Source organism: Pyrgilauda ruficollis, unplaced genomic scaffold, assembly GCF_017590135.1.
Source record: "Pyrgilauda ruficollis isolate IOZ18807 unplaced genomic scaffold, ASM1759013v1 scaffold141, whole genome shotgun sequence".
Taxonomy (NCBI): domain Eukaryota; kingdom Metazoa; phylum Chordata; class Aves; order Passeriformes; family Passeridae; genus Pyrgilauda; species Pyrgilauda ruficollis.
In genome coordinates, this window is record NW_024512655.1 from 62,085 (window position 1) to 73,562 (window position 11,478).

Below are 11,478 nucleotides of genomic sequence, written 5' to 3' on the forward strand. Positions count from 1 at the left end.
TTTCTCCCCCCCCCCCCCCCAACCCCATTCCCCTCCTGCCACTTTGATTTGGTAAAAATGTTTGAGAAGTACCCTTTTTAGACTAAATGTATCTTTAAAGATTTGGATTATCAGCTGAATTTATTTTTCTGAAACAATGCTGCGTGAAGAATAACCCTTCTTTCCCCCCCCCCCCATCCGTGGAAAATTGTAGGAACTCTCTGGGATCTTAACACATTTCTTTGAAAGAGGAGAGGAGAATTTTTGGAAGGGTTAATATTCTAGTTCAGAACTGAACAGTACTTCCAAACTTTTCCCATTCTCAACCTTTTTTTTCTTCTATCTCTGCAATAGTTTTACTGTAAGAATATGTCAGAAGTTTGTGACATACAGACAGCTACAGGAAAAAATATGTATGTATATGTTTGCACATGAGTGTGAATATATATATATACATATATATATATATATGCTATATATGTAAAAAAAATTTATAAATGTTCATAAATGCACACTTGCATGCTCTCCCTTTCTGTCACTGGATGTATAGATGTACATACTCCAGGCTGCCCTTCCTATTTTCCTTCAGTGCTGATCTGGGCAAAAGAACGACAGGAAACTTGAAAAAGAAAAGGAGGAGGAATCGATTGTTCGACCCGCACTTGAACTCTCCTGAAAGAGATAAAGCAGAATTTTCAATAGGTCCCCTGCCCTTTTCACTAGGAGGGAAAGAGGAGAAGAAAAACAAGAGATATTTATATGACAGGCACTGCTGAAAATAGCATTTCAGAGCAATAAAAGAAAAAAGGCAAAAGAGATTCAATGGTAAAAACAACCCCCAAACCCACAACAACAGAGAAACTCTTATTCTTGTGCTCCCTAACAGGCGCATGAGCAGCTCATCCTGGAAATGCATGCATGCCTCCTATAGATCTGTTTGAAATTATAGTTGTCATTGAGAGTGAATTTATGCTTCTATTGATCTGCAAAAGGAAAATATTAAATGGTTTGGTTTTGATCTTTAGCTGACCCTAGGGTCAAGGGTAGCCTAAGATTAGTATTCATAGAATTCATCACCAAATTGTAGTCTGCCTCTGCTTTATGCAAACATAGGGAAAACACTGAAAGATAAATACAAAGCAAAATGACGAACAATTTTACCAGCACCCACCCCATTAAAAATACAACCCTCAGATAATAAAAGCAGGGAGATACATACATGCACAAATCCAGGTAACTGCATGCACCATAGATGGGGAAATGGAAAGAAAATACAGGGAAGCGCAGAGACAGAGACAGGGAATTACACACGTGGGAAAAGACACACGACTCGAAACAAATATCAATGCACAACTATACTCAAACATGCCTGCATGAGCATCTCAACACAACTGCAAGGGAACATACAAAAAGCAAAACAAATACAGAAGGAACACTTCATATATATATATATACACACACACACACACACCGACACACCCACACACACACACCCCAGGAAAAAGGTCCACTTCTGGGGTGAAAAAGATAATGTTCATAGATTCTCACAGAAAGCCAAAACCAAGAAGCAAAACCAAATGCAGTTAAACAGGTGCACATACTGATATGTGCTGACAAACACAAGGATGCACAGTTGCAAACATGTCATGACACATACACAAATGCAAACACTTGCATTAGGCATTGTGGATCTCCCTTGTCAGTAAGCGTGACACAAAGTTAGTGAAATAATAGAGAAAGAAATATAGCCAGTTGTGAGTAAAATATGCTTGCCAAAATCCTCCACAAGTCATCCCAGTTCAGAAATTCAGGGGAGAATGCTGATTAGAGCAGCAAAACAATTTCATCCACTGACAGACATTCAAAGGCACAGGGAGATCTGTTTACTCACAAGGAGAGTGAAGTCTGCTCACAGGCATTAACAGTCGAAGCTGTAGCAGAAACACTCCTGCATGGACATAGTAAGTGCCATTTGTGCCCAAAGGATGTGTCTGCTGAGAAATGAAAGCAAAATCAAAGAGCAGAAGGCCCAGTTCCTGACCGTGGAATCTTCCCAGAGGCAGGCAAAATATCTGTAACTGTTAGACCAAAACACCAACCCACAGCATCTCAATTGGGCGCCACAGGCTGCTAACCAGCACCCTGGGAAACATAAGCAAAAGAAACTTGGTCCTTTCCAGGCAGATGCAGCAAATACTGAGAGGAGAGCAGAGTAAGTTATGTTTTCTGAGCTGTTTCCAATGTTTCCATATCCCATGTAGTCTGGCAGCTGAAAGCCAACATAACCCCTTTGCACTTGGACTCCGCTTCTATAGTCTCAGTGTGGCTGAATACATACAAAAAAGTGTAGAGCACTTCTAAGTGGGCAAAAATTGGCAAGGGAGAACAAAAGCATGGATATTTATTTTTATGATCAGTTTTCCCCCAACTACAGCTTTTTTGATTAAAGCAAATGTTAAAAATCTTACTTTAAAAAAGTATTTCCTTTTGGTACACAAAACTGCAACCTGAGCATTCACCAAAAAATATAACCATATTTAATGTTTGTTGCTTTGTTTATTTTCCCTGCTATAATTAAGGTTCATATCTTAGTATGAAAGCTTCAACCAACTCTGAGGCCCACTGTGCTTTGTACCATACAATTGCATTGCTAGAAACAGTCCTTGTCCTGAAAAGCTTGCATTGCCGGTGGAAGAGCAGGAAATGGGAACAGGAGTATCTCTCATTTACCAGTGGAGCCCCAAGGAAGTGACTTGCTCAGGCTAGCCAAAGAGTCTTGGCAGAGCTAGGAACTGGAGCTGCACCTCCTGATTCACAGGCCATTGCTTCACAAATGAGATCATCCTCCTTTCCTGATTTAAATATCCCTTAGCGTGAGCTACTAGTCAGTTAGTATTTGTATGATCCAGTCATGAGACCCAATGAAAACAGTACTAAGCATAAACAGCATTTGAGCTAAACCTGAGTATAGGAAGGGCTGTATCAGTGCCACTGTGCCACGAGAACCTCTCAGCCCTGACATCACTTACCTGGCCTGGGAACAACTGGCCAGCATATACCACTTCCTCAGAGGAAATAATGTATATCTCCAGGAGCATTTTTTTGTCAGCATAACCACCTGTGTGCTTGGGCTCCAGAAGTACAGTTACCTGGGAAGGATCCCAGTCCCAGCATAGCCACAGCTAGTACTTCCCAGTATCTCGCAGATGGCAGGCAGGCTTGGTGTGGGCAGGGATGGCAGTGAGCGTGGCTGTTCAGGCACCACTGGTGACAGCTGCGGGCGTGATGACGCTTGGCAGCAGGGAAGGGAGAGCATGCCAGGGGAGCAGGGCTCTCTGAGGAGGATCTGGGAAATGACAGAGCACGTAAGATGAAGAAGTGGTAAAGGGAAAGGAACAGCACAGAGATGTCAGTGGACTTCCTCTAATAGTGTGCAATGCATATTACTGGAAACTGGTTCTGTAAGTCACTCATCATCCATTGCCTGAATCCCCCAAAGTCAAGGAGTGCTGTTTGTGCAAACTGTACAGCCTGGCCCATACTGAAGGACAGATCTCCTACAGCAAAGAACCAGCACTCACCATGACAGGAGGATGCTCTTTATTGCAGCTGCAGTACACAGCTAGCCCCTTGCTTGCTCTGTTTGGTGGGTCACTGTCTCTTGAAACTGGTGAAGAAACTATACATGGCAATGACAGCATTTCCCCAAATCATCCTCATGGTGGGAAAAAACTTCTGTAGAGGCAAGCTGTGCAAAAATGGTACATCCTTTCCCAACACTACCTCACTAGCATTAAACTTGTTGTTTTGATGCTGTGGATAGTGGAAGAGCAGGTAGGAGAATAGAGGAGCAGATGAACACATTTTCCCCTATTTGCTCAGTACATCCCAGTTTTTATGTTGTATTATAATCGTGGTCTTGATTCACCTACTGTACTTAAATAAATATGTATACTGGGCAGCTGCTTTTCCCCAGCCTGTCACAGAGTACTGATTCAATCATGCTTTTATCCTTCTGGCAGACAGAGGAGGAGGAGTGTGAAAGAGGGAAGCAGCAAGGCACAAAGGTGGAGGCAGCAGAGAAAACTGCTGTTGTTGCTTCTGTTTCATTGTTTACTGTCTATAACTTTGTACAGCTTTTAACTCCACTGTTTGGCAAGAGAGCAGCTGGCACCACTTGCCTTTGGAGTGCATGTGCTGCCCTTGAGAGAGACAGCCCAGGTTAGCTAATGTGGAAGAGATGGGATCTTCTCTCAGTGAGAACATGGGCTTGGAGCTTCAGACAGGCAGTCTGAAAATCCTCTCAGGTCTGAACAACCCCTCTCCCCTTTGGATCTCTCATCCATTCATTGTTCTGCTTCTTTTCTCTTTATGCAGATTTATTTCAAAACAAACTCCTGTAATTTTGTTCGCCATTAAAATACCATATAAACATCTTCCCTTTTGCCACCCATGGAAAGACAATACTCCTCTCTCTGCCTGAATATTGAGCCAGTTTCCATAGCTCATATGCTGTTGGCAGTGCTCATTTTTAAATGGTGTTGAAAACTAAGTCCTTGCCATTTGTCATTGTTAAACTTCCATAGCACTTTCTTCCTGCATAACAGCTCTAACCCGGGTGTATTGACTGAATCCTAAATGGCTGATGGCCAAAAATTTCTAGGTAATTTCAGTGGGACTTGATACTCTTCATATCTGGTCATAACTTGATCATATAATTTGGCTGTGTACTCTTAAAGAGCTGCTGTGGCTGGTGGAGTCATTCTTATACCCATAATAGTTTGTAAGGCACTTAAGGGTACCTTTGGATGAAAAGCACTAAATAAATGTTCAGCAAGATGAAGTTATTTATCCATGTAATCACCTGTCACTTCCACCCAATTTTTGTTCCTCCCTGTCCCATCCAATCGGCCATATTATATGCTCATGCATATGGTCATGCACTCATCAATCCACCTTTATCCATATGCAGAGACACTCAAGTATTATGAGAGCAACACAGAAAGACAGATGCATTCATCTAATCCTGCTCCCCTCATCTGTCCTCATCCAGCTCCTACAGACACATAGCAACATATTTTAAGCACTTAAGTGACTTAGGATCCTAAGTTTCACTTTGGAGAGAGGCTTAGGAGTTTAAATGTCGCTGAAAGTCAGCAAGATGTGTTCTCCAGATTAGAATTCCTCAGGTCTGTAAGTGTCATATTTTCAAAGTGCTCTCTTTATCTAAATATTCAGATAGGCACCTTGTAGATTATCAAAACTGTTTAAGATAGGCACATAAATCCAAATGATTTTAATGTAGCTTGCCTTGAAAATTTTAAGACCCCTTTGGGCACTTATCTTTCAAAGGCATCTAAATCCTTTTGAAAAATTGGTACCAAGAGCCTCTAAGATCCTGTAAAAAACAGCTCTTGAGTTACTCATAACCAAACATCAGAAGAGTGACTGCTACCTTAGGTAAATCCATATTCTAGCAATGCAGTTTATGAAAAAGGTTACTCTGGTATCTTTTTTAATTACTGAAATCCCATGATCTTGTAAAAATACAGCATGAGAATCTTTTGGCAACTCAGGCAGCAGGACTGGACCTGTGCAGCTCCTGCCCACATTCCTGGAAATGGAATGCCTGTGCCATATATGAGTCTCAGCAGAAAGTTATATACAGCCCTATTTGTTAAAATCATCGAAAGTCTTAATAATTAACAGGCAGAAGGGCATTGACATGTCAGAATCCCCTGGTTGAAAGTATTTCTAGCTGTGGTCAAGGAAAGACTTTATGTGGTGGGGTTGATGGCTCTGGTATTTGAATAAACTCATCACGTTCAGCAGACAGTCACTGGTGCTGGTTCTGGCATCCACCACTTTATGTAGGATTCTGTGGAAAAATACCATAAAACAAACAAGATTTCCAGGAAAGAAAATGAAGCAGAAAATCCTGCCCCTCTTATAAATTATGTCCAAGTAGGCTGAGCTGGCAAGAATGCCTTCAAGTGTGAAGTTCTTTCCATTTTATGGATAGGAGTTCCCCAGAGACCATCTTCTTTCATCTTAAGGTTTTTTTCTCTTGAAGGTTTTTTTTTTTTTTTTTTTTTTCCAGCAGGGGTGGAGGGCAGATAGAGTGTGCATGATTTGGCTGGTAGAACCAAGAATCTGTCAGCAGAAAAAGGGTCGTCAGCAAGAGAAAGTGAGCTGCAAATTGTCCATTTCTAAACTGCCTGTTCATCTGACACTTGCAAGCTCAGAAGCCACCTGTTCAGCTATCAGTCACCAAGTGAAAATGAAGCTTTCCTTAAATGAAGATTTTGACATACAGAAAAAAATAAAAGAGAAAAAAAAAACCAGGAGAAAAGGAAATTATTCTGAATTTACTCTACTGTAAAATGAGAATAGAAACTAAAGCTGAAACCAAGGGAAGGTTTTTACTTCCCCTTCTCCCCAAACTGTAATATAAAAAGTGTTTTTTCAAACAGTAGCACAAACATACAATCAAAAAAGGCAACACCTTTCATGCAACATTTTTGCAGAAATCCAAAAGTGTTTCTGAAGCTGCCATCTCTCTTCTCCCTCCCCCCCCCAAATAGTGGCAGATTTTTGGGGTGTGACTGACTCCTTGCAAAAAGAACACTCTGAATGTTAACAAGTGGCATAGCTCTTTGAAGTTGTGAAACTAAAGAGTGGATTAGCTGTGATACCAAGTGCAGAGTAGGCTTTCCCCTTTCCATGCAAGGTCAAATTAAGAGTGGACCAGCCAGCAACCCAAAAGTAGACCATACTAAGCAGCTGATTATTTTTTGCCCTCTTCAGGCACACTGCATTCGCCTCTGAAGGAGAATTCAGGGCAGCAGCCAGCAGGGTTGACTCTTACGTGCGAGGTTTTTCTGGCTGACCACAGAGCACATAGCCCATGCGCCTGATCAAATAGCTTGGTAATTTCATCATTTCAGACTTTTATGGTTTTTCCAGTTGCTGCTGCTTTTATAAACAAGCATTTCGGTGACCTTCCCCTCCGGACATCAGCGCATTCAGCTCTGCAAGAATCCCAAGCTCTGAAAGTTTATAAATAAGCCTTCTATCAAGTTCCACAACAGGTGTGACCTCCCCCCCTGTCCTAAAACTGAACAGTTTCAACAAGCAAATAAAGACTGCACAGTCCTGTCTTAAAGGGGAAGCACTCTGGAGAGCACTGTAGGGGCCCTGATACTCTCAATAGAAGGATTGGCCCATTGCAAGAAGGGATTGTGTGGCCATAGTCTGGGGACAGCTGTGCCTTTTAGGTGGCCCTTTAAACAAGAGCGAGAGACACAGAGCAGAGTGGCGCTCACCATGACCTACATTAGCATGGCATTCCCAGGCTGTCCCACACACTGACTCCGGAACTGATTATGGTGGGTTCTGAGCACTGTCTGCCTGGCTGAGAGATGAGATTACTGGGAGATTTTTGCCATAAGCAGAAGATGCACTGCCAGAATCTCTTCACTTTCATTTGGCTTCCTGCCAGTATGTCAATGGCACATTGGCAACGTGGAGTGAAGTAGGAAGGAACAAGTTCTCCTGTAAACTGCAAAGTGGACAGTATCATACTTGTCTGGATTTGCTTATTCTCCTAATTTCTGGCATGTAACAGTACATGCATTCAGTCTGCTCCTTTTCTGCTGTCTTCACAATGTTAGAGGGAAACCAGGTCTTGAAGAACTGAAAACTGAGATTGCAGTTTCATTCTGTGGGTGAGCACCTGAAAAACTGAGACTGAGACAAGAATGAAGCTTCTGACTTTGTAAGAGGCTCCTGTCGATGCTCTCTCCCTCCATTTAGCTCAGCCAGGGAAGATTCAGGTTGGACGTCAGGAATTCTTTTTTTCACTGATAAGGCAGGTTAAACATTGGAACAGGCTATCCAGGGCACTGGTGGAGTCACCATTCCTGCAAATGTTCAAGAAACAACTGGATGTGACACTTAATGCTACGGCTTTGTTGGCATGGTGGTATTCAGTCAAAGGTTGGCCTTGGTGATCTTGAAGAAGTCTTTTCCAACCTTAATGATTCTGTGATTCTACAATCTCAGCAGAAACTGTAAAACCGGGGAATTCACCAATGGGAAATACTATTTCTCTCTCTGTGTGTGTTCTACAAAACTGTACAATATTTTCTGATTCGTCATTAGATTACATTTACATTTCAAAGGAAAAAAGTTACTTGAAGTGTCCAAGTGGTCTTCTTGGTGTAGACCATTATACCATATAAAATAGCTGTATGGTATTCAGGGAAAGATGCCATTGAGATATTCAGACAGCAGAACACAGGGATCACTTCAGTCCCAATATAAACAGTGGGAAGTGGATCTCAGTATCATTGTGACAGAGATTGACAGGAAAACACCCAATAAGTACATCTGAGGTTGCCACTGTGGCAAAGAAGAGAGGAAGACTGAATCTGCTCAGTGCAGTAAAAGCAGTCAGTACAATCAGTGTGATGGGGAATACCTGGTACAATCAATATATGCTATAGTGTTATGAAGCTAGCGTGATGGTGTACTGTGGGACAAACAGAATGATTCCACATCCGAGAGGTTTGATATGCTCAACAGATATGAGGAATCCAGTGTAATCAGTTGGAAAAGGGATTGAATGTTAGTGGGGGCTGTGGAGATGATAAGGATGTTGCCAGTGGGACATCAGGTCTGGCTTTCAAACCTCATGTTGCCTGTTCTTGACACTGATAATTGCTTTAAAGAGTATTTGTTACTGCATATAAACCATATAGTTTGCAAAGTGTGAGCATGTTGCTGTGGTACACAAAGAGTTTCAGGAGGATCTACCACAATGAATTGTGCTTGTCCACATGGGGCAGGTACGTGGGTGAGTGGGGCGTGCACAAGTGCTAAAAGGAGTGAGGGGTCAGATGGAGAGAACTGGTGGTACTGCTGCAAGTCTTATGCTGCAGCAGCATTTTCTTTTCTGTAGCATTATGGAAGGATTTGGTTCTAAGAACATCCTGAGTAACCTACAGAAAACAGTAAGAGCAGCCATTTGGCTCATGGTGAGCCTCATCCCTTCTAATGCGCTTGTGGTCCCCCTGGGCCACATTGAATTACTGCTCAAACACAATAGTTGCTACTATGCATCATGCCAAAACCATTCAGAATAAGCCTCACACAGTGAGATTTGTTGTTAGTCTTCAGAGGTTTTTTTCGTTTGCTTGGTTTTTGGTTGTTTTGGTGTTTGCTTGGTGGTTTTTTGTTGGTTTTGTTTTTGTTTGGGTTTTTTTGTTGGGTTTTGTTTGTTGGTTTTGTTTTTTTTTTTTGTGGTGGAGTTTTTTGTTTGCTTGGGGTGTTTTGGGTTTTTTTTGGGTTTTTTGTTTTTTGATTTTTGATTGGTTGGTTGGTTGGTTTGGTTTTTGGGGTTTTTTCACAGCAGAGATAAGAAAACTTTTTAAACCCCATCCCTATTCAGGGATCTACAGCATCTGCATCTAACTGGCATCTGCCAAATCCCTAAGAGATTCTAAAGAGAAGGTTACCTCAGAGCTCCATGAGGATCACTGAGTATTTTCTATTTTGGTGAAGAGACAGTTCCTTCCCAAGAAGTCTCTGCACACAGAAGCTTTTGGTGTGGACAGATTTTGTTCTCCACTATAAATCAAAATCCATTCCTCCCTTTCAGCTAAAGTCACCCTCTGGACTGAAGTTATCTCTAAGAGCACTTTGACAGGAAGGGACAAGCTCTCTCCTGTGACAGTGTCTTTGAAAAGGCATCTAACCAGGTGTATAAACTTCCATTTGAAAGCAAACTAATGTTTCTGTTTGCTGCTACAAGAGCTGACTAATCTTTGCTCTACCTGAATGCTTTGTCTGACTCTATAAACCCTGGTTTGTCATCTCCCCAGCAAAGTTTTACCTTCAATAATTATCATTTTTCAGGGATTAGTGTGTGGCCATTCAGAGCAAGCAAAGATAATGTCATGCTTCATACAGGTGTATGGCTGTAAGATGGATGCCTGCCTGTACACATGTGTATGCATGTATATGCAGGAATATATATGTGTGTGTGTATATATATATATATATGTATATACATTATCTGGACACTTATGGAAAGGTAAATGGATATATACAAACTCAGTCTGTGGTAGTTCAAACATAAAGCATACCTTGGTTGAGGACTCACACTGCTTAAGACAGGCTTTAATAAACTGCTGGAGTTCCCTAAACACAGGGAGGTCCAGCACTGGTGGGAAGGGCAGGTGGAAGAGTGCAGTGTGAAGAAAGTAAACACACAAAACACAAGAACTAAAGCAGCTCTGTAATAGAAATGGCTAGAAAGCCATGGGTGTCCAGGATTCAGAACTCCGTGCACTGAAATCTCTGGTTACTAGCAAAAGCATTTGAAAATAAATATAAACACAAGTTAAAATTATACCATTTTTGACAAAGTAGACAGTAGTTGAAATATAATGAGGCACTGTAGAAAAATGCCCCACCACCAAGTGAGCACTTGCTGGGTGGATTAACCAGCATTCCTTCTCCTCCATTGAGTGGTGTCACAAGCTAATAAATATTTCAGAATTGGCTGTATTCAATCCAGCCCTTGTCCCGGTTGACGTCTGTTCTCTCAGTTTTCAGAAGGAGACAGGTGCAGAAGGATGAAAAGGGATTTAATTACTAAACATCCCCTACTCCCAGAATCCAAACACATGCTGTACTGTACATATACACCACACCTACTGTACTCACAAGCACATATAATACTCATGCACACAGAGTCACACCTACTGCACTCTGCCATGCACCTTACTGAATCCACATTGCACACAGATTGTGTTTTGAAAGTAGAGGATTCACACTGCACTGCACCAATGTGCTTTGGCCATTGCACATGGATGGTACATGTGTGTTATAACATGTATTCCTCCTGTGGAGTCACACATCTGCTTACAGAAATGCAATAAAGACAGAAATTGCTTGTTTATGCCCTGCTTCTGTTCAGACACTAAAAGAATAAGAGTTGACTCTAGCTCCCAGCCAGCAAGTAGGTATTTTTTCAATTTGTTGCTGAATGTCACCATGTAGTCCCTCACCTGCAGCAAGCACATTATGTGTACTTATTTATTAATGCATGTGACAAATGTACTCTATTAATAGTTTTTGTTACACACTTTGCTCTGAAACAAGAGGTGTGCAAAGGCCCTAAACACAGCCTTTACAATTTCTTTTCTTACAAGGCCAGATTTTCAGATATTTTGCACCCACAACTGAGTATGTTATCGAGAGCTCCGGTGTAGACACCACACTATAAGGGGGAAGTTGTGCTGCTCATTCCATTGATATCTGGATCACTGCTCTGGGGATGCTATCTTCTCTTCCAAAGACTTCCCTGCTTTTTGACAGGGAACATCTAGCAGCACTTCTCACAGTAACAATAGACTGCAAATTGTGGGCAAATTTCAATGCAAAAACCCGTACTCAGCCTCTTTAACTTTTCCTGGCACTTTCAGCTACTAA

General features: G+C 41.7%; 1 long non-coding RNA gene across 1 annotated transcript; it reads right to left on the minus strand.

Annotated features, from left to right (window-relative positions):
- Nucleotides 1-150: 150 nt before the first annotated feature.
- On the minus strand, nt 151-3,156 carry LOC121349651. Its single transcript, XR_005954573.1, has 3 exons — nt 3,009-3,156; nt 1,871-1,973; nt 151-651 (listed from the first exon to the last, which is right to left on the minus strand). It is a non-coding gene; the product is annotated as an uncharacterized LOC121349651 (long non-coding RNA).
- Between the last annotated feature and the right edge of the window lie 8,322 nt (nt 3,157-11,478).